Raw genomic sequence first — 18195 nt, 5'->3', positions numbered from 1 at the left:
AGCATGGAAAATAACACTGCACAGTTAGAGCAGAGAATTCTGGGTATCTTTCCATCCTGTGCCGCGACTCGTGCTATGGGTAGGAAGCGCTCTGAAGAGAAGAGGAAGGTACGGACGTCACGCTTTGCACAGGCACGTCTTGTCAAGTACCCAAAAACTAAGTGTCAGCACACACAGGTCATGGATGGAGGCAATGTTGGCAAGCTCTTTGTCGGTGGACTGAATTTCAAAAGAAGGGAAGTTGTTCTGGACTCTGTCTTCGGCCAATATGGACCGCTCTTGGAAGTGCGGCTGATAAAAGACAGGGAGACGCAAAAGTCAAGAGGGTTTGGCTTTGTCACGTTTGACAACACAAAGGATGCCAAAGATGCAGAAAAGGATTTGAATGGCAAGGATTTGGATGGTCGGACCTTAATAGTCGAGAAGGCAGGCCATGGGCGTCGAGGGGGCTACAGAGGAGGAAAACGTGGAAGTAGTAGTTTTGGTGGTGGCCGCAGTTGAGATTACTATGGAGGCTCCCAGAGTTACGGCAGCTCCCGAAGGGATGATTGTCAGGGTAGTGGCCGAGAAGGAGACCGCTATTCACGTGACTACAGCGACAAGCGCTCCAACCATGATTACTATGAAAGTTAGGAAGAGTTTGAAGCACTGAATGCTGCGGAGCAGCCGAGCCAAGATTCCTACACGGATTAACCGTGAACTCCACGTTCCTAAAGGCGTCCATGTAGTGAATACTTCCAGGCCTCACCACCCAACCACCATGAAACCTGGCTCTCAGCTCGGCCTCCCTAAAAAAGTGCTATAGATTTGCTTGACTTTGGATTTTTGATCACAACCCCTTAACCTTCATTCAAAAAATGAAAAATAAAAATCAGAGGTTGATGAGATGGAGTTTGGCTTTGCAGGAGTTCAACTTGGAAATTGAGCAGGTAAAGCGCAGGGACAATGTCGTTGCTGATGCTTTGTCCAGAGTGAACTAACTTTGGAAATCTCTGTAGGTTGTTTGAAGTTTTGTTGCTTTATTTTTGGGAAATATTGATTATCGTTGCTCACAGGAATTGATGATTTGGGTGTGAGTTTACTTTTGTTTGTTGGGAGAGTTTTGCCTACAAAGAAAGTTTTCACTATGTTCGAACTTTCTTTCTTGAGGGGGGGAAGTGTTACGGATTCGTCACTTCCCTTGTGGTGGTTTGCATCCCCTGTAAATATTTCTGATTCCATGTACTATTATTGTTTTCAAAAGGTTTATTGTCCATGAACTGTTTTCAAAAGGTAAAAAAGTTAATGTTGAAAGAAACAGGAACCCGGATCGGGAACCGGACGATGAAGAGGAAGAAGAGGAAAAAAGGGGGCGGAGCGAGTGAGTCGGACAAGAAGGAGCCGAGCTATTTGCGGTCTGGAGTGAACGTTGGCGAGCAAGAGTCACGAGCGAACTGTCGGGTTTCCGGGAAAGGGATTCCTGCGACAGAGTTGTCATCGCTGTGACAGATCAACCTGCGTGTCAGGTTTTTGGCGGTGGATTCTGTGGAGAATTATCGCCGGGCCATTACGTCTCAAGAACGGGTCGTCGGCCATTTTGACTCGTGCAGGACTTGTGCTTCGCTCACGGTTTCGTCTCTTTTCAACCATTTTTACCGCATTTAGACATCGATTTGGGGCGTGTGTGTGACGTGGCTTTTTGAAGGTTAATTCGTCCATACCCAAGGGTGTGATCTCTCAGTCGCCTGGAGGGCGCCTTTGGATTTCCCAGTCGCCTTGAGGGTGCCTGTGCCCCGCGTTGGCTGTGTGACTGTACTTGCCATCCGCACGGGATTCTGGTCTCGATTGGACATCGTTCTGGCGATCGCTGGAGCGAATCAACTTTGGGCTTGAAGCCAGGAATAAGAGACATTGGGGATGTTCTTGTTTCACTCACTGGGAGCACAGTGAGTTCTATATTACAAAACTGATGGTACCATCATAGGATATATCGATTGTACTTTTGATTACTATTATTGTTATACTGTTATTCTTGTGTGATCTTAATACACTATTTGTTTGTGAGTAACAATTGGTGTGGCTTCACCATTGATTTTGACATATGGAATAACACATTTTTCTGCCGTGACTCCTCTCGGGGCTCGGAGGTACACCGTGACCAGGGGGTCTGGGAGGAGCACGTAACAGTATATACAATTAGAATGTGAGTATTTCTATAAAGTATGTACAATTAGAATGTGAGTGCGTCTATAAAGTATGTACAATTAGAATGTGAGTACATCTATAAAGTATGTACAATTAGAATGTGAGTCCATCTATAAAGTATGTACAATTAGAAAGTGAGTACGTCTATAAAGCATGATCAATTAGAATGTGACTATGTCTATAAAGTATGTGCAATTAGAATGTGAGTGCGTCTATAAAATATGTACATTTAGAATGTGAGTACATCTATAAAGTATGTACAATTAGAATGTGAGTACATCTATAAAGTATGCACATTTACAATGTGAGTACATCTATAAAGTATTATTGCGGATCTCGAGCCCGTCGATGTACTAAGGGGGGTTAAATCCTTGTCCCCCTCGAGCTTCGAGTCCACGAGGCCGCTCCCAACTTTGCACTCGTGGGGGGCGGATTGCAAAGCAATTCCAGCCGCCAACCCCGTAGCGAGCGTGCAGAAGGGTCTCTGGTCAAATACCCAAGTACCTTCGATACACACGCCGCCCCGAGGACGGGCGCTGAACCTCACACGGGTCACGCTGGGTTGATACGCCCGAGCGGTTTGCGTGTCACGTGACTCGTGCCGTTAATTATTACTGACCCGATCGAGCGGTTTTATTTCGTGCAATGCGAGGCCAATTGGGAAAAGACGTGAACGGCCAAATGGAAGCAAAGAACACGGTTTATTACAATTTGTACAATGATCAGGGCAAAGAGACACAGGGCAGAAACTTAACCATCCTTAACTTAAATTCCCAGACAAGGGCCCTCTCACTCACGCGGGGAAAAGGATGAAGAAGAGGACGCGCTCACAGCACGGCCGCTCCGTGCAGCTCGCCCCGGACAGCTCGTTGGAGTTCCCCTTTGTGATGTTCATAGCCGGGACGTCGGCCTCGGTCATGCATGCACGGGACTCCGCCCAGCGTATCCCGAAGTTAACGAGGCAAACGCGCATGTGCAGGGAGCCCAGGCAGGGAGATCGTTGGAGTCTCGGGCCCCGGGAGAGATCGTCCTGCGAGAGCGCTTATAACAGGGCGGCAGAGAGCAGGGGCAGAACGCAGACGACAGAGAGAGCGATGAGAGCTTCTTTCGTTCGGGATAGAGAGAGCGCGATCTGGCCACACAGAGAGACGTCCACCACCGAGAGAGTTCCGACCACACCTTCTCACAGTTCGGGGGTCCGGGGCGGGGCTTATATCCCCCCGGAGCCCCCACTAGAATATTGCAAAGGCCTCCACTGGCCACCGGGGGTCACGTGTCGTGATCTCGCCCCATCAGTTACTCCCCTTAGTTCTTATTGGCCGCTTGCTGCTGGCCACTCCCCTTAGCTCTATTGGCTGTTCGCTGCTTGTCGGCCACTCCCCTTTAGCTCCTCCCTCGGGCCTCCGAGACTTGTTCCAGGCCCAGCACATGGCATTCCAGGTCCAATGAGGCCTGACCTTACTTACCTGTTTCAACGCATACGAACACAGGAAAGGAGACTATACTTAACATTGAATAAGAAATAACTGAACTAAAGCGAGGCTACATGTTGTGGTGCAACTAACTAAGAGGGGGGTTTGCCTTTATTTCTCAAAACCACAACAGTATGTACAATTAGAATGTGAGTGCATCTATAAAGTATGTACAATTATAATGTGAGTGCATCTATAAAGTATGTGCAATTAGAATGTGAGTACATCTATAAAGTATGTACAATTATAATGTGAGTGCATCGATAAAGTATGTGCAATTAGAATGTGAGTACATCTATAAAGTATGTACAATTATAATGTGAGTGCATCTATAAAGTATGTACAATTAGAATGTGAGTATGTCTCTAAAGTATGTACAATTAGAATGTGAGCATGTCTATAAAGTATGTTGAGTTGATGTTGAGTCAAGTGGACCTGATGGTTGAAGAAGCAACAGAAAAGGACCAACTAAAGAGGATTTTAATGTGCAAAATTCTTTCAAACATCCTGAATAAGGTTAATGAGGCTCTCAATATCACGTCTAAAAATGATTCTGATTTGGAACACAGCGCAGCACTGCAGTGAAAAGAAAGGCGTTGGATGCTTTTTCATATTACAATGAGCTCTACAAGGAAAAAAATGAAGATCCTAAGACAACTTTCTCTCACCCACCTCATTCTTCAAGAGAAATAAATCTGCACCAGACTCTGATGAGATGATGCAGGTAACCCTGCCACCCCTCCCTCTCCCTAGCAACTCCTATCAACCCATCAATGCCATATCAGAGCAAAGGCATTCAGTGGAATCGTACACGACCACCATTAGCTCTGAGATAAGACTTGTAAGTGTTGATTTAACTTGTTGTTACCCTCGCCAGAGGAGAGGGTATTGCATTTGAGTCCGTTTGTCTGTTTGTTTGTTTGTCCACACAGAATAAATATGATTTTCTCTGCAACCGTTGGTCCGATTGACAAGAACCTTTCACCATAGGTGCAACTCCACCTGTATAATTTTTTAATGATAATTATGACGTCATAGGTCACGTGGTTCGGCCGCCATCTTGGAAAAACCGAAAAACTTTGCACCTCTATATCTCCAAAAGCGCTGAATATAAAAAATTGAGACATGGCTCATTGTAAAGAACTCGCCATGGGGAATAAAATATGTTAATGATGATGTCATAGGTGCCTCTATTATGACGTCAAAATCCGACAAGTACAAAACTTCATCCGATCAAGATGAAATTTATTGAGCATAATCTCGGAATAAATTAGTTTAGGGAAAAAAATAATGATGACGTCATCGGTCACGTGGTTCGGCCGCCATATTTGTTTTAACACAAAAGCCTTAAACACCACTGAAAATACATCCTGGCGAGGGTTTGCAATCTCTGAATGCTCTTTTTCTTGTTAATTTATTTGCCACGTGTAATTTTTTCAGATATCTATTATTTCAGCATCTATATATTGTATCACAATCAGCATCATGCTATCGACGATGCTAATTGCAGTTAAAATTACAATTAGAATGTTGTCAGAACGCACAACCCTCCCCCACACCCCCCACCCCGCCCCCCCCCCCGCCCCCATTATTACATGCAAGTCAATGGGAAATTAGACCCCGCTTAACATCGTTTCGCTTAACATGGAACGCATCTACAACGCTAAGTGAGGTATTACTGTACATTGGTTGTAATGGAAAAAAGGCCGACTAGAGTATCGTTCAGGCTCACTTTTGGTGCCATTCTTAAGAATTAGGGTAACATTGGTAAATTTTGATGTTGGCGGTGTTCAAAGAAATACTTCGAAAAGAGCAGAGACGAGGTAGATGAACCGTTTTTGAGTATTTTGGCACTGATGCTGTCAGAATTGGTAACGGTGAAGGAGTCGAAAGGTTAGGAACTTCTCTACCTGGGAGGAAAATACCTGATGGAGGAATTCAAAGCCTCACAGTTGAGAGGGTGGGAAGACTGGAGGGAGACAGGGATACTCAGATATTCCATGGTGATTGGGGGTGGGGATGTGTGAAATATGCTAGAGTAGTCAGGTTCACTATGTAATTTCGTTGGAATTTTTGGGGGATTTGGAAAACTATATATTTTTGGAAACTATATTGTATAGTCAGTCAGAAAACCAATGTTGCTATTTGCACAGACTCCTGTATGGCGGCCATCTTGGATTTTCAAAATTGCCGCCGTAGAACTAATTTAACTCAATATCTCAGCTTCTAAATAACATAGAGCTTTGATTCTAACGGCTAAACATACATTTTCAAGGGCCCCGAGTCCAATGGTAACAAGTTCGATAAGCTAGACATGACCACAGAGTTCCTATGTGGCGGCCATCTTGGATTTTTCAAACTGGCCGCCGTAAACTTGGTGTTTCTCAATATCTCAGCTTCTAAACAACATAAAGCTTTGATTCTAACGGCTAAACATACATTTTCAAGGGCCCCGAATCCAATGGTAACAAGTTCAATAAGGTAGACATGACCATAGAGCTCCTATGTGGCGGCCATCTTGGATTTTTCAAACTGGCCGCCGTAAAACTGATGTAACTCACCTTCTAAAGAGCACAGAGCTTTGATTCATCATTGAGTAAAGTCATCATCATCCTCATCATCGCTTTCGTTCATCACATCTTGAGAGTCCTCATCATTTTGGCACTGGATGTCACACTGACAAAGGTCTGTACAAGCCAAGTTGTTTGTTCTGCAGGAACATCTAGATGAAGAACAGTCTGTTTTGCACTGACATCTAACCATTTGAATGATGGCCTTGGGGGCTGGAGGCTCCTTAGTTGTGGTTGGTTTCACTTAGAGTCCCTGTATAAAGAGAGTTGCGCCATGCGCTGACCCGAGATTTCTGGTCACGTGATTTCGTGGCGCCATTTTGTGTCTAACTTCACCGTGCGTGAACGTCAGCTTGGTACGGGAATGTTGTTTATTGCCAAACAAAATGACTGGTTGTTCTGCTTTTGGTTGTTCAAAACCTTGTTGGTTTTTTGTTGTTTGGTTTGGTTGTAGTTTTGTACTGAATGTTTACTGTGTTGGCCTCATCGTGTTCCTGGTGAAATTAAACAAGTTATGGTGAATACGACGTCGTATCTGTGCTTTTCCATATCTGTTCGACTAGACGAACCGTGCACACTGCAGGTATTTTTAAAAGTTTTTTCTCTGTTTAATTACGGCTTGGCGCAGTCGAAAATTAAGTGTTAATTAAGTCGCCAGCTATGAAACATATTAATCGATCAGGCAATATCCATCAGAGTTCTGGGCAAGGGTGTAGTAATAAATGAACGTTTCAATCTTACTAGATGCCGATGACGTTTTCCTTATGTCAGAGACAGAAGCTGACTTGCAGCTTGTTAAATCATTACAATGGAAATTGAATATAAATGTCGATAAAACTAAAGTTGTACACTATAGAAATATGGCAATACCACGTACAGAATTTGTTTTAAGTGTGTTAGACTATATGTCGGCTGGAAGTCCTACAGCGGAATTGCCCTTTAAAAAATATTGGATATGCCCACACTCCTTTCTAAAAGTTATTAAAATTCAGAGAACGACAGCATTGGTTTGTCTTACTTATAATGTTAGCTCTTATATGCAGTGTTGGCTTGTAATATGCATTGCCATACCACTTTTAATATCACCACACAGCTCTTTTTCACGGCAATAGCTGAGTTTTTGACAAAACAAATATCACCTGTATGTAATAATAAGACTAAATATGTGTAGTAATTTTTTTTTAGCAGGTTTAGAATATATCACCCCATATCGCGAATGTACATGTATGTATATCTAATCCGACACACTTAGACACAAAATGGCGTCCAAATTTGAGTTGACACAACTCTCTATATACAGGGACGTTTCACTTGTCCATCCATGTCTTTGTAAAAGCCGTTTTGCAGGGGATTCAGCTGAGGATCCTGTTGAGCAATGCTTGCCTGACCCCACACTCTGGCTTGGATATGGACTCTAAGGATGTGCTGCTTGAGAGCTCCAAGAGTAGGAGGAAGCCTGTCACTTTCTGCCATGTGTTTGCAAAAGAGATACCATCGTAGTTCGGGGATGCTGTCGATGTGGATGCCATTTGGAGAGTAAGCAGCGCATACAAAGTTAGCTAGTGTGGACAACATGTCCTCCGTCACTTCAGTTGCATCTGAAAGCATTCGCACGGTGTCTATGACATCTTCACTTGCTTTGAGGTAGACATGCAGCCAGGTTGCTTTGCCTATTCGAGAGAACCTCCCAGTGTTGTCTGCCCCTGTGAAAGCATGAAAGGCTGGCAACGCCTTTGCTCTTTCGACCCCTAGAGCTGTCCACAGTGGCTCTATTTGAAGTATTCCAGAGGCCATGGAAATGGATGTATTCCTCAGCAGTAGGTCATAGTTTGCTATGACTAGTACCAGGACATCTGTGTCGGGAGAGAAGAACACCAACTGCGCATCATGTGGGTTTTGCTGGGATGCCAGCACGGCCTGGTGGATCAACAGGGTGTCAGCTTCTTCATGGTTGTTGTCCTCGAAGAGCAGGTCACTGTTGCTCCTAGTACGCCCTGAAGCAGACGTGATGATCAACTTGGATGAGTGACTGTTGTATTCTAGAGTTTTCGCTGCCAGATAGTCAGTCAGATCAGCCTTTGTTTTGTCATGAGAAAGGAATCTGCTCATTGGGATGTGTTTGATGTTGGTGTCATCTCTGACTTGATACTGTACTGCATCCTTTCCTTGCCTTCTTTTAGCCCTGGTAACACTCTTCAGAGAATCGTTTTTGTATGTGTCAAAGACCAGTATGATCTCATCACAATCTTTTGTTAGAGACATGAGTCTGTCATTGAAGCATTCACCCAGATCGTTGACTTTCACTACAGTGGCTGATTTCTTTGTCAGCTTATGCACAAGTACCATCCCATCCACCAGTGCAATCTTCCGACTTGTAGGTTTACTAGATGTGGATGCCATAGTTATTGTGTCCATTGGATCTTCTTGTAGAACACTTGCAGCTGGTGTCTGTTGCTGATCTTCGGGGTGAATTTCTGCTCTTGCTAACTTGTCGAGGAGATGAATTAACTTCGACTTGTCAGTGCATGGAAGAATTGTCCCATCTGGAGCGAACAGTGCTCTTGGTGTCACAGTGAACTCGTAATTTCCGATGGCATATTTCTGGTTGACGTGTCTGTTTGACTTGGCAAGGACCATGAGCCTTCCGTACAGTTCCTTAGTCTCCTTCAGATCCACAGTCCTGTCTCTGAGTTTCACTGTGGTTCTCTTGTTCCCAGACGTGAACATCTTGTTGTTCTCCTTCTTGACTGGTGCCCAGAGGCTAACATCTCCATTGATACGCTCCGACACGTAGTCTTCATACAACTTCTGACCAGTGACATCAATGTTCAAGATCTGTGGTACATACTCGTCTGGGATGTGAGCATTCGTTATCACATTGTGCAGCTTGTCACCTTCAGTGTCAAATGGATTCCCGTGACTCAGTATCGCAGCCTTGATCTTGTTGATTGCTTCATGCTCCCTCTTGACTGCACTTGGACCAAGGTCATGATGTTCTGTGATCTTGCCACCTTCCAGGCCAAACTGACTCTTGAAGTCTTTTGACAGGCATGATAATTCTGGTGTAACCATGAAGAATCTCTGTCTAGCATTGGCATTGTTAGAGATGCCAATCAGTCCAGAGTGAATCTTCATCAGCTTGTTCAGATGTTCACATGCATGATCTGGTCCAATGGATACAAACGGGATGTCATTCTTGGTTACTGATAGATTGCCAGCTCCTAGTTCTTCCCAGGTCCTAGGGTGATTGGTTCTTAGGTCATACATGTCTGCGATGTATCGGAGCCAGAGCCGCTTGTATTTGATCCGGTCCATGGCAAAGAATAACTTGCTCAGTTCTTCTCCAGCTTGGAGGTGAAGCACCAGGTCAGCACTCCGTGATGCTGCCACGAATAACAGGATTGTCTCCACCCGATGTAGATAGTTCATCATTGACTTGAACATTGCATTCTTGGATCTCCGTGCTTCCCACTCCTCGAGTGCCATCACCACCCCATCAGATGTCAAGACTTGAAGGAGTTTGGTGTTTGCTTGTTTTACAGATTCAGCTTTCGTGCACTTGTTCGTCTCAGCACAGGCAGCTTCTACTCCCTCTGTTGCCTCGAAACACACATCCTTTACTTGTGGGTTGTCCTTCAAGAACTCCTCCAGAACCATTTCATAAAGTGCTACATATGAATATATATGGGCACGGAGAGACCGCTTGTAGTGTGTACATTTCAGGATTTGCCGCGTCGTGGCTGGACCATAGACATCAGCTTCTACCCAAGCATCATCAATGCCTGAGTTCTCCATGGAGGCTCCGAGGGCTCGGAGAGCCGCCATGGCAACATGCAGCTCACCCAGTCTGGGGACGACTGTGCGTTTCAAGTCAGGTCTTGCATCCAGCAGTTGCACCACCTTCTCGTAGAGGGAGAAACATCAATTTTACGGCGGCCAGTTTGAAAAATCCAAGATGGCCGCCACATAGGAGCTCTATGGTCATGTCTAGCTTATCGAACTTGTTACCATTGGATTCGGGGCCCTTGAAAATGTATGTTTAGCCGTTAGAATCAAAGCTCTATGTTATTTAGAAGCTGAGATATTGAGAAAAATTTGTTCTACGGTGGCAATTTTGAAAATCCAAGATGGCCGCCATACAGGAGTCTGTGCAAATAGCAACATTGGTTTTCTGACTGACTATACAATATAGTTTTAAAAAATATATAGTTTTCCAAATCCCCCAAAAAATCCAACGAAACTTTAAATCTGGACATACTGAACCTGACTAGAGGGGCGACATGGATGGAAGAGAGCTTCTGACGTCGACAGCTGGGCCATGGCTGACAAAGACTCCCTACAAAGATTACAACACGCTACCTGCACGAGTGTTGCTCTGCGAAAGTGATAGAATGAGTAACTACGAAACTACGAGAAATGACCTTAATTTTAACCGCACAGTTTATTTTCACTTTGGGTTCAATTTTGTTCAAAATACGATTGACATTGGTTTTTACCTCCACCAACAAAGGTGGATGGAGGTTATGTTTTCACCCTTGTTCCTCGGCAAAACAAAACAATTTCACAAGTAAGTTGATCACTCCAGTGTGTGTTCGTTTGTGTGTTTGTTTATGTGTGTGTGTGTTTGTCTGTCCGCTCACTTATACTTGCCTACAGTTCACAATTTGAAACCGACCTTCACGAAACTTCACCAAATGGTAGAGTTCGTAGTCCGACAAAATCCTATATATTTTTTATGGTCAAAAGGCCAACATAGGTCAAAGGTCAACCACTTTTTCCAATTTCTAAAATCCTCAATTTTCATCCGATTGACTTGAAATTTGAATAGGATTTCCATATTAGCTAACTGAATTCAACCACCAATTATTTTTGAGATCAACATAGGCCAAAAGGTAAACATAGGCCAAATTTCTAAAATTTTCAGTTTTCATCCCATTAATTTAATTTGAAGACGATTTGCATACCAGGTCACAGAATTCAACCACCTATGATTTGTGAGGTCAAAAGGATGCTCTACCGAGTGTAATTCTATTTTTTTCTCTTTTGCCAAGTGTCGCTCCATGAGAGATTTTTCATTTGTTACCTTCGCAAAAGCGGAAGGTTATGTTTTGATCGCTGTGTATTTATTTGTATGTCTGTGTGTGTGTGTGTATGTTATTCGCATAACTCAAAAAGTATTCAACCGAATTGCATGAAATTTGGTGGGATGATTGGTTATTATACGGGACACATTTGATTAGATTTTGGGAGCAATCGGGTCAAAGGTCAAGGTCAAGGTCACGAAAAGGTCAAAATCGTATTTTTACCAAGTACAGAACAGTAGCTGCGGCGAAGGTATGCGCTCTACCGAGTGCCCGTTCTAGTTTGTTTCTCTGTCTGTGAACAAGATATCTCAAAAAGTTGTGGACGGATTCGGACGAAATTTGCCAGAGAGGTAGTGTATGTGACACGGACGAAATGATTAGATTTGGGTGCAGATCCGGATTTGGATCCGGCTCGTAGAATTTTTTAACTGTTTCTTCACCATTGGGAGATTAGGGCCAAAAACGTTATATAGCAGCTGATATCTCAAAAGGTTGCGGACGGATTTGGACGGAATCTGGTACGGTGGAGAGGTTGTGTGTCTGTGACAAGGACTAATCGATTCGATTTTGGTGAAGATCTGAATATGGATTCGGATACGAGACATTAATTTTTTAATGATTCTTCACCATTGGGAGATAGGGCTAAAACCAATACATAGTACGATATCTCGAAAAGTTATGGACCGATTTGGCCGAAACTTGGTGGACTGATTGGGTGTCGGACAAGGACGAATCGATTCGATTTTGGTGAAGATCTGAACATGGATTCGGATACGAGATTTATTTAATTTTTAAAGTGATTCTTCATCATTGGCAGAGGGATCGGGTGAAAAGTGATATATAACATGGTATTTAAAACAGTTATGGACGAGTTATGACCAAATTTGGTTCTTTAAATGTGCATCCGGTTTACAGCATCACTTCGATAAGTGTTCACTTTTCATTTGCTTTCTCTTTTTATTCAGGTTTGCGATCAGGGGACGGTGCCGGTGGCTGTGCGCCGCTTTAGCGATCCGCGGCGGCGTTTGGAATTTCGGGCGGTGTATGTCATTCCCTGAGTCGTTCTTAACATTTAAAGACAAAGTTTCCTGACATTAAATATAGCCTGGAGCAAATAAAAATAAAAACCGACGAACGCGTTGTAATGCAACACTATGTTGTGACGGAGATCGCCATTTTGGAGCAACTCTGAGCGCCATGTGGCGCGCCATTTTGCCAGGCCGGGCGGAGAGAGGGGGGAAGTAGGCGGGAAGAGGGCGCACGTTCTGTGGTGCTTGTTGGGGCAGACATTATCCGTTTTCATCCGCGTCCCTCCATTCACCTATTACCACAATGTCGAAACCGAGGGATCAGGGACCGCTGGATTGTAAAGTTTACGTCGGAAATCTCGGTTCTGGCGCCTCCGAGTATGAACTGGAAAAGGTGTTCAGTCACTATGGGCCGGTGCGCAGCGTGTGGGTCGCGCGGAACCCCCCTGGCTTCGCCTTCGTGCAGTTCGAGGATCCCAGGGACTCGCGGGATGCGTGCAGAGAGCTGGACGGTAGGATCCTGTGCGGGACGCGGGCCCGGGTAGAGATGTCCACGGGGGTGAAGCGGCAGAAGCGCTGGGGTCCGGCGCCGCCATGGACGCGGTAAGGCCCGGACGGTTACCGACTACCGAGCAAGTAGCGGGATCAGGCGGGGATCTTGCCTCCTCCCTCTTCCTCTTTGTAAATAAATGGCGGTTCTTTTGATCGCGACTCATGTAACAGCCGCGTGAGGATTCGTGAAGGGGAAATGCTCCAAAACGACATTTGATAACCCGGGTTTCGTTCACGAGGACGAACACTGAACAGGTGCGTTAGTTACCTTGAGGGTTCTTGTACAAGGCTGAGCTGCGCATTTGTAACAAGATCTTCACCAAGTTATCCGTTCCCTTAATACTGCCGTTCACCGACATGAATTAATTGTTTGGGATATGTGTGTGTGTGTAAGAGAAGTGTGTGTGTGTGTGTGTGTGTGTGTGTGTGTGTGTGTGTGTGTGTGTGTGTGTGTGTGTGTGTGTGTGTGTGTGTGTGTGTGTGTAAGAGAAGAGCATGTGGGTGGGTGTGTGATCTATGTTAATACTTCCTTTTTCATTTCAATGAAAAGATGCGATTCACAAACTACATACAGTCGTGTGAAAAAGAAAGTACACCCCATGTAAAGTTTTGACTTTTTCAACATATTTCAACATACAGCTATTTGATCTTCATTTCAACAATATTGCTAGATAAAGGTGATATAATATAACAAATATCATGAAACATTTACATTTCGTCGTCCATTGTATAATTTAAATAAACATAAATGCAAATTTCGCATGTGGAAAAAGTAAGTACACCCTTGGCTCTAATACTAATAGGTAGTATTGCCCCCTTTGGCAGAAACAACCTCAAGTAGGCGTTTCTTATAACTGTCTACCAGTCTCTGACATCGACTGGGAGAATTTGTTGCCCACTCCTCCATGCAGAATTCTTTCAGCTGTGCGATGTTCTAGGGGTTTCGTGCATGCACAGCTCGTTTCAAATCCCCCCACAACATCTCGATGGGATTTAGATTCGGGCTTTGACTTGGCCATTCCAGAACCCTCCATTTCGTTCTTTTCAGCCATTCCTTGGTGGATTTACTGGTATGTTTAGGGTCATTGTCATGTTGCAAGGTCCACCTTCGGTTGAGCTTCAACTTTCCGACAAATGGCCTCACATTATCCTCAAGCACCCTCTGGTACAATGAAGAATTCATAGTGGATTCTATCATGGTGAGCGGCCCAGGCCCTGATGCAGCAAAGCTGCCCCAAACCATAATATTTCCACCACCATGCTTTACAGTTGGTATCAGGTTCGTGTGGTCAAATGCTGTCTTTGGTTTTCGCCAAACATGTCTTCTGGTACTGTGGCCAAAGAGCTCTACCTTTGACTCATCTGTCCAGAGCACATTGTTCCAGAAGTGCTGGTCTTTGCCGAGGTGTTCATTGGCAAACTTTATTCTTGCCCTGATGTTCTTTCTGGACAGCAAAGGTTTCCTCCTGGCACACCTCCCATGTAGATCAAATTTGTGCAGCCTCTTTCTAATGGTAGACTCGTGCACTTTGACATCAACAGTGGCAAGAGCTACCTGTAGGTCCCGTGATGACATTCTGGGGTTCTTAGAGACTTCTTTCAGCATCTTGCGGTCTGCTCTCGGGCTGAACTTGCTGGGGCAGCCTGGCCTGAACAAGTTGGCAGTTGTTTGGAATCTTCTCCACTTGTAGATGATCTTCCGGACAGTCGAATGATTGATTTCAAATTGTTTGGAGATCTTATTAAATCCCTTCCGAGACTCGTAGGCATCTATAACCTTCTTTCTGAAGGCCTCAGAGAGCTCTTTTGATCGCGGCATGGTGATGCCGCACACTTCAACAACAAAGAGCAAACCAAACTAAATGTCTGAGGTTTAAATAAGACAGGTTCCTCCAAGACCCTCTCTAACGATGTTCTAATCATTTGCACCTGAGCTGGTGCAACTGATTCTAATTTTAGGTATTTGAAGTAGTGATAAATGTAGGGGGTGTACTTACTTTTTTCCACATGCGAAATTTGCATTTATGTTTATTTAAATTATATAATGGACTACAAAATGTAAATATTTCATGATATTTGTTATATTATATCACCTTTATCTATCAATATTGTTGAAATGAAGATCAAATAGCTGTATGTTAAAATATTGTTGTGGATTCGGGGTCGGCTCCCCCCTTACCAAGGGGGGGGGGGGGGTTAATCCCCTTGTCTTTTAAGCTGGCCGTCCCCCGATCCTGTAACTTACGCTCCTTTCCGGTTGAGATTGGCCAGGGTGATTGGTTAATGGAGTCCCAAATACCTGAGTGCCAATCCGACCGCAAAGCAGGGAGATAATTCCCGCTCGGACCGCGGACAAGATGGAAATTGCCGAGCGGTTTAGCAATCCGAAGCCCGAGCCATTAACAAAGTGTTACGGGGTCCCCCCCTTACCTCTGGTCTCGGTGGACCTCCGAACCCCGAGAGGGTCCCCGGCAGAAAGATGTGTTATCCTTGGTTGAAATCCAGCAAATAATGACCCTCAATGGAACCAGTAAATGAAACGGTCAAATCAATAATGCAACCACACCAGGTTATACACAAACAATAATATATTATAAATCACACACAAAGAGCCATACAACAATGGGGGCAATCACCCCTACTTTCAAATCTTTCGATGATATCTTTGTCAAGCCCCTTAACCCCACACTCACGGCACCTCCCCCAATGTCTCTGCACCCCTCCAAGGCGAAGTCCCAATGTCTCTGTGCGCTCCCGCGATCGGGGAGTCAAGGCCCGATGGTCAATTGGGGCGTAGACGAGCGAGACGACCCGGAGGTCACGTGCTCAGCACCCAGCAACACAGCGGTGGAAAGGAACCTCACAAAGACGCGCTCCGACGTACACGTTGCGGTTCAATCCGCGAGCCTCCGTAGAATTCTCACGTGCCTCTTTCTGGCACAGCCGTCCCTGGCAAACCCCCGGGGAATAATGCCCAGCCGCCACGACAAAAACCTGTTCCCTGCAGGTTGCTCGCGTGGCGAAGAGGGCGGACGGCTTTCACTCCAACCCGGGCTTTGAGGCCCGGATCCTCCGGAACCTCAATGAGAATACCCGACGACACAGGCTCCACGCACTCCGGTGATATTTCTTATCGCCCGAACTTCCCTTCAAGGACGCAAAGTTCACTCGCACTGTACGTCGAACGCTCGGGCCGGAGCTTCCACAACCACGTCTCTTTTCGATGTCCTCCCGCCTCTTTCTCTTCGCTCCACCCCTTCCGGTCACGATCCGGATTTCCGGCCACATTTCACCAGGAGCGCTTTTAAATCTTTTAACCACCACAACCCTTTCCCTTAAGTCACAATAAGCATAATATCTAGAACCAACAATGATGACAACAATCATAACGAGGGCCGAATCCGTAACAAAAGGAACTAAACCCGATCCTGAGCGGTTGGCCAAATCGTACCGCAGGTACCCCAATGGAGAGAAAAGACTAAAGCGATCAAATGGAGAATAAACCAAAAGGGTAAGGAAGAACACAGGATTTATTACAACAATCAAAGAGGAAACGAAAGGGAAAGAATATACAAGAAGAAGAAGAAGCAGGATACAGAGCAACCTTACCTATACAGTCTTACTTAACCCCAGGACAAACAAACAGACTTACACGGGAGGGTAGTGGTAGGAGAGGAAGGTCCAAGTAGATGGTTCCAGGCGACGAGATCCGGCCTCGGTCCAAGCTCCAGGTCCGCGGCGAAGAATGGTAGGTGCCTTCGTGTCGTTTGCGCGCGACCAGACCTTAAGAATATAGCGGGGGAAACTGGGATGCGTACGTAATACTTGTACTCTCAACTCTCTCTCTTTCGTACTGTTCGTATCTCAGAGGGTACCCTCGCGTAGATGTTACTCAGTGCGCTCTTCCACCAAGGCCGTGCGAATCCGAATCCCATGAAGTCCATGCGGGTCCCAGCACGCAGTTCGTACGAGAGTGGCGCAGCTTCAGTCCCCATCCGCAGTCCGTGAAAGGGCTTTCCGCTCGCCGTTATATAACACGGGCATCGATTAAGCCGCGCTTCATAGGGCTACGCCCACCAGCGAGCTCACCTCAGCCCTGGTTGGTTGGCGAGGGCTCGCTGGCTCCACCTTTGATGACGAGTTGACAGGGGGCCACGCCTCCTCCCGGCGCTCCGCCCTTCTCCAGCTTGACCGCGTGTGTAATGGCGTTTTGAGCCAGGCAGCGAACGCTGCTGGGCGAGCAGAGGCGCGTACCACAATTTGGAGAGAGTCAAGCTGCAATATGAATGGAATTGAATGGAATTGAAAAGGACCTATGTTATTTGATTAATGCAACGCAGATTCAACTATTGGGAACACAGCCTTATCTGATACACATACTAAGGAAATAACTACAAGTCCTATGGTGTCCTACGTGTTGTTGTGGCCTAACTTCAGGTGCTGCGATTACCTTTACAAAGGGAATATTTACAAGTATTATTTACAAAGTGAGGGGTTCTCAAAACCGCAACAATATGTTGAAAAAGTCAAAACTTTACATGGGGTGTACTTACTTTTTCACGTGACTGTATATGCAAAAATGGAAGTGTACGTCTTACACCTCCTCTTCCTTCCATCACTTCTCCTTTCTGACAGGTCTTTGAATCACACATTTCGTGCTATGGCAGGTTAACAGTGCGTGCCCGCCGAGCACAACTGAGCCATTGTAAACACGGCTCATGCAAAAAAGGCCTAGTTAGCGTGAGCATTTGTACGTCATTTCGAAAGTCTCGTATTGCAGACTTCCATTAAAGAAATGACCAAGCTTGTCCTATTCACACGAGGCACTCCTGCGGTGTCGGGTCAAAGTCCACTCAGTGGCAGGGATGATGGGGAGGTTTGCGTAGAACACACCCATCTACGGTCCTTTGGGCCTTGTATCGACCCATGTCGTTGGAATTTTGCAGCAAGCCGTAATCTGTTCCCAAACTTGCCTACTCTTCATGAAAGCCATCGTTGGGTATTTTTAACATCAACCGGCTAATGCTAGCAAATGGGATACCCAGCTTAATGTGCATGTGGGGGGGCGGTGAACCTCGTGAGTACAGAGCTCTGCCTGCAAAGCACCAATTAGACAGTTTATAGTCCAGCTCGGAATTGAACGCAGGTTCGCCAGGTCAAAAAGGTGTGTTACCTCAGCGCCATCACGTTAGGTGCTATATCTGGTTTTTGATCTGTTGAGTTGAAGTTGATACGTGCAAAAATTAAGAAGTTATTGTAATTTAGTTAAACAAGCAAATAAAGCTGTAAAGATATGTGGCAGGTT

The 18195-nt window shown here is 45.3% G+C and overlaps 1 protein-coding gene across 2 annotated transcripts in view; it reads right to left on the bottom strand.

Moving 5' to 3' along the window:
* The window catches only part of LOC137437817 (ubiquitin-associated protein 2-like), a 124759-nt gene extending 107011 nt beyond the window's left edge, over positions 1-17748 (bottom strand). The window contains exon 1 of one of the 2 annotated variants that reach the window (XM_078766507.1): positions 17444-17748. The gene's annotated coding sequence lies outside the window, so the exon portion shown is untranslated. The remainder of the gene's footprint in view (positions 1-17443) is intronic. The other variant, XM_068132487.2, reaches the window with a different exon arrangement.
* Positions 17749-18195: the final 447 nt, after the last annotated feature.

The sequence above is a fragment of the Myxine glutinosa genome, chromosome 1, assembly GCF_964187855.1.
Source record: "Myxine glutinosa chromosome 1, kmMyxGlut1.1, whole genome shotgun sequence".
Lineage (NCBI taxonomy): Eukaryota > Metazoa > Chordata > Myxini > Myxiniformes > Myxinidae > Myxine > Myxine glutinosa.
This window is presented reverse-complemented; position numbering and strand designations above follow the sequence as displayed.